Source organism: Octodon degus, unplaced genomic scaffold (genome assembly GCF_000260255.1).
Source record: "Octodon degus isolate 3935 unplaced genomic scaffold, OctDeg1.0 scaffold00012, whole genome shotgun sequence".
Taxonomy (NCBI): Eukaryota; Metazoa; Chordata; class Mammalia; order Rodentia; family Octodontidae; genus Octodon; species Octodon degus.
In genome coordinates this window covers 24323007-24328703 of record NW_004524588.1, presented here as the reverse complement: position 1 = coordinate 24328703, position 5697 = coordinate 24323007, and the positions used below count along the sequence as shown (strand labels likewise).

Below are 5697 nucleotides of genomic sequence, written 5' to 3'. Positions count from 1 at the left end.
GCACGCATTGATTTGCTTAAGTGGTAAAGCTGCCTCCGGTAGAGCCGCTGCCACTGGAGTCACCACCTGGTTAAGTTTACAATAACCCACTGTCGTTCCCCAAGATCCATTCATCTTTTGCACAAAATAAATAGGTGAGTTAGGTGGGGACATGGCGGGAATCACCACTCCCCGTGCTGTCAGGTTCTTTACAGTGATCCTAATTCTAAAATCCCTCCAGGAACGTGGTATTCCTTCAGTTTGCTACTTTCCTACGCAGACAGTGCTAATGGCCAACACAATAGCCATCGCCACAGAATTCAAGGAAGCGATGTGGGTACTTACCTGCCAAGCTGGTTTATTTTAATTATTTATTATAAATACAAATTCTAGAACTGGAAAAACATTCACAAGTTGTATTTGAGAGCTCACTGGTCCAACTGTGAGTCGGACCTGACCTAAACTGCCCTGATCGCTGGGCTTGCTTTTACTCCTACGCAGATTGGTAAAGCACAGCGGTGTGTTGGGTCCTCCGGAATTGTTAATTGGAGTCAGTATCCAATGCCATCCAGAATTCTGATTATTTATTTTTCCTCAGGACAAACTGCTTATAGCAAAAGACTCTAAGCACCTTTGGGAAAGCTCAGAGCAACATTAGAAGTCTAAATATTTGTTAGCCTCCTGAGATTCCTCACAAAAAGGACCTTTACTATACTTTATTTAAGAAGCTCTGATTCTGCAGTTTCCTGCAAATGTGAGAACTGGCTGAAGTGAAAAGCTATTCTACAGTCCAATTTCTCTAAGCCTTTCATTTGCTCCTTACTATTAAACCAAATAGGCCTACTATGTGTACTTCACTCACTGTGGGTAAGTTTTGATTGATGTTTCAGCCAATCAACCAAATCTGACTCAGAGCTTTTCTCTTCTCTTTATGAGGCAATATTAAATGCAGAAATCCTGCTTACTGAGCCCATCTAAATGGGCTTGGCATGATGCAATTTTATATTTCTTACCATTGTCCCACACCCACAAAGTTTGTTCTCATGTATGAAACCCAGGTTTCTTTCTCGAATAATTAGCAAAGCGAAGGTAATTCCTGTGGTACGTGGCATAGCTCCTCCATGAATCACATGCTGCAGCTCACTCATTTACTTTGAAAGTATATTGTGTTTAAGTAACAAGGACAATGCCAAATACTCCAATCAACTGTGATTGCTCCTGTCTTACACCTGCTGTATCAGCCCACTACAGCCCAAGGCAATTTTAGGCTTCACTAAGTTAATTTAACATATGTAATTTTCTCAGCCTTTTTGAGTGAGTGAAATATGTAAAGAGTATATTTATATCAGTTTTAATCGGGCTCTTTTTTGACAGTTGCTCTAGGGAGACCAATATAATGCCTATATAATGTAAACAGATTTTATATTTGCTAGCAAAAATACATATGAAAAGTTTACATTCAAAGGGCACTAAATTCCCATTTGTGCTTATGTTGTCATATATTTGATATCTGCATATTTATTTCATTTTATTTTTAAATAAATTTATTGAGAAACAAATAGCAATGAGACAGTTTCAAAACCAATTGTTAGGACAGTTTCAATGATGAATACATTGCATGTTGTTGTCTTCTTAGTGGTTATTCATAGTACAAGGTGCAGACACGATAACCCGTCCAAACACTATTAGTACAAATCTGTCATCTCATTGAATTAAGAGAAAGTAGCTGTATATCTATCCTATTTTTGAACATACAGATACGAAATGGCCCTTCATTTGTATCCCCTTTTTTTGTTTAGTTTTGTCAGAGATGGGTATTTCATTGTCATTTAAATATTGTAGGTGCATATGTATCTGCATACTTAGATTCACATTAAATAAAACTTTTTTCTTAAATAATACATTACACACTAAAGAAATTGAAAAACAACAACCCAATGATGTTTTTCATTAAACATGTTCATCAGAATTTCTGAATTTCTTCACCTCTACATATGAATCCCTATTTGAGTCATTTATCTTTTAGCCTAAAAAGAGTCCAATAACATTTCATAGTAGATATCTGTTCACAATAAATGTCCTGTGTTTTTATCGGAACACTCTAATGCTTTGTCTGTATTATAAAAGATGCTTTGATGGGTTAGGCCTATAGCTTTACCATAGCACACAGTGCCTGCCTGGCAACGCGAGGTCCTGAGTTTGATTCCCTCTATAAAAAAACAAATCAACAGAACCTAAAACAAAATAAGTCTTTGAAAACAAAAATGTCTTTATTCAAGATAGAAAATTATAAGCTTAGTTTTATGAATAGTTTAGATTTCTTATTGTCTTCTGAACTCTATATCTGATAATGTAGAGTCTCTTCCGTGCCTTGCTCTGGTTTTAAAATCATCCCTTTGTGTTTGATTTCTAGCAGACTGAGTATAAATTATACATCAGACTGTTTTATATCTATCATTCTAGTGTTTTCATGCACTATGTGGATCTGTTAGTTAGGTTTGGAAAAATAAGTCACCATATGTCACCAACTACTTTCTTAATGAGCCTTACTGTTTCCGTCCTGGGATTCTAATAAAAATCCATGCTAAATGTGTACCATTTCTAATGTCTTATCAATTAATACACTCTCTTTAATATTTTTTAAAAAGCAAAAAAGGACAAGAACAAAAACTTAAGGCTATTGAAAGCATTCATGTTTAATTATTTGACCAATTTTGCATACCTATGTCTATTAAACTGAACAACAGGTTTGACAATGAAAATAAGTAACAACAATTATTGTTAAATTTTTATTCTTGTTTTACAGTGCTGAACGATATGTATTGTTGTTTGTTACTGTTTCTATCTTTGTTTCTGCTATTTATTTTTACTCTTCAAAATAAAATTAAAATTAAGGAAAAATATTTTATATCAGAGTGCTTCAATCTGCTTATTTTTTCTAACTTTATGTTTCTGAGTATTTTTTTCTAAATTCCCAATTTGTACCTAAGCTAATTCATAAAAATATTTTATCCCATGAATTTTACCTTATATTTAGTTATTTTTATATATAGTATTTTTTGACAAACATTGTTATCTATCCTGTCAGTATTATTATCACCAATATTTTATTTTATTCTTATTTGTTTATTTATTTATTTTTGCGACAGGGTCTCTCTATGAAGTTCAGGCCAGCCTGGTGCTCACTTTTGCAGCCCCCAGGCTGGTCTCGAACTCACGGCGATCCTCCCCTCTAGCCCTTTCAGTATTGTTACTGCCGTGAGTGCTTTTCTTAGGACATTCCCACTGACAGCATTTTGTCATTGTTACCGTCACACCTTGGCGCTCTCACCTTGACACTCCCGGCTGGGTAGCGTGTTGGTGTATTCTGGTGTGCACGCTCTGGGCACTTGTCCCCTGCCGAGGGGCAGAGCTTCTCAGTGCAAGGAGGACGCCAAGGGAACACCGTAACAGATATTTCAGTTTCAGAACAGGATTGGTAGTTTTTGTGCATCTACAGTTCATGATACATTATTGAAGTTCGGTATTATTTTATATTTTTCTATACATTTTTGGATTTGTCCAAAAGTTTAGTATAATTATTTCCTGCTTACTTGTATTTACAAAGATTTTAATTCACCCATTTGAAAAGAAAGTCTATTTTAGCATCGTCTTAAATGTAGAACAAATCTCACCGTACCTAGGCATTATATTTCCCTCCTGTTTCTTCCAGGTTCATGTAGGAACACTCAGTGTTTACTGATTCTACTCCTGCAAGGATTATCTCTTGTACTGGAAGCAGTGGAATCACTTGAAGTCAGCCTTGTACACGAGAACTTCGTCTTCTGGAAGGTGGAAGACAAAGACAGCGTGGCTGCTGCATTAACTCTGCGGTCGCCCGTGACAGATCGCTCGGTGCCCTACGTGAGGTCCTGAAAACACGCTGTCATCCTCTAGCTTAAACGCTTTGACTACCTGGCAGTTTCACTGTGTCCGTTACTAAAAGAATTATTTTTCCAATTAAATAAAACACAATTGATGTAGGGAAACTTTCAAGAATAGGACACAAGGGGCCCCTTTGGTCCCGTTTCCTGCCGAGGGTGCAGCTCATGTGACCGTCTACAGCGCTGCTTTATTGCATCTGTACTTTTGTGCACCTGCCGTCAGGGTCACGAAAGAACAGGGCCACTGCTACAGAAAACATACACTGTACTGCAAAGAAGAGTTGGATTTCAGGCCGCTGGTTAGGCCTCTGCTGTCACCAGTGATGCAGAGAGAAGTGAGTGGATCCTTATAATTGTGCGTAAAGTGCCCCCCACCCGCATCACTGATGTGACAGAGACAGGACACCTCGTTATCATAATGCGGGGTACCACGCGGCACCCCTACTGACCCGCTGCAGATCCTGCGGCGGTGTGCAGACACTGCACGTTTGTTGTCTGTCCAGCTCCTGCTCAATCTTTGCTAGTTTTATAGTTGAAGACCTGTTCGCAGTTCTGTGTGGTATATTCCAAGGAAAGGAATTACGGAGACATATTTCCTTTCAGCTGTTCAAGAGTTCCCACTCAAATATTTTGCTCAGCGCTTACACTCTTTTACATTCCCACCAGCAAGGATGAGGGTTCCCAAAGTCTCCATGTATCTGCTATTTATTGATATTTTCAAATTCTTTTTACCTTATTGAACATGAATTGGCATCCTGGAGTGGTTTTCATTAGCATTTTTCTAGGTGGTGACTGTGTTAAACACTATTTAATATCCTCACTAGTGACTTGGATATTGCCTTTTGTGAAATATTTGTTCATTTGCTTATATTTGACTAGGTTATTCATCTCCTTTGGAGTTGGATACCAGATTTTAAACAGGTGAATGTGCTTTCATTTTATTTGCTATCATTTCTCTGTCTTGATACTATTCCTTGTTTTAAAAGTTATCTTTTAAAAAATTAAGCTAGGGGCTGGTGAGATGGCTCAGTGGTCTAAAGCATCTACTTAGAACAAGTTTAGCAAAGCACAGTGACCACGGTTCAATCCCCAGCACCACATGCTAGCCAGCCCCGCCCCTTGGCGGGCTGAGCTGGCCACACACACACACACACACAAATAAATAAAGCATTAAAATTTAAAAAAAAAAAGAAAAGAAAGAAAAAGAAACCTTTAAAAAAAATTAAGCTGAATTTAGTTGTTTTATATATTTGATGGTTCATTAAAGATATATTGCAAATTTTTGTAATTTTTAAAGTTTTAGTTTTGTAACTTAAGTCTTTAGTCCTTTTAATTTCAGTATATAATATGAAATAAGATCTTAGTTTGCTCTCTTGCATATATACAAACAGAATCAAGTTGTCCCAGAAAAACTGAATTGAAAGCAATGATTTACAAAAGTAAATGGCTTTGGAACTCTTGTTAAAAATAATTTCAAATCCACGATGCATTAATTATTGTTAATCTCCTGTTACCTCTTTTTTAATGTCTGTTTATTTTTCTCTTTATAATAAAATAATTTCTCTGTGGAACTCTGGGTCTATGTCCAAGTTCTCAACCCTATTCCATAACTATAGGACTATCATTATGCAGTACCACACTATTTTGATTACTGTTATTTTGAAATAGATTTTAAATCTAGAAGTCTGAGTATTCATCATTCCCCCTTTGTGTTTTCCAGTGTTGTTTCATGTTATTACGAACTCTCAGATACACAAGCAAATTTTAGGATCAGCCTTTCACTTGTTTTTTTTTT

At 36.7% G+C, this 5697-nt stretch overlaps 1 pseudogene; it reads left to right on the top strand.

The window, feature by feature from the left end:
* Positions 1 to 3894, top strand: part of LOC101591327 — a 90045-nt pseudogene extending 86151 nt beyond the window's left edge.
* The last annotated feature ends 1803 nt before the right edge of the window (positions 3895 to 5697 follow it).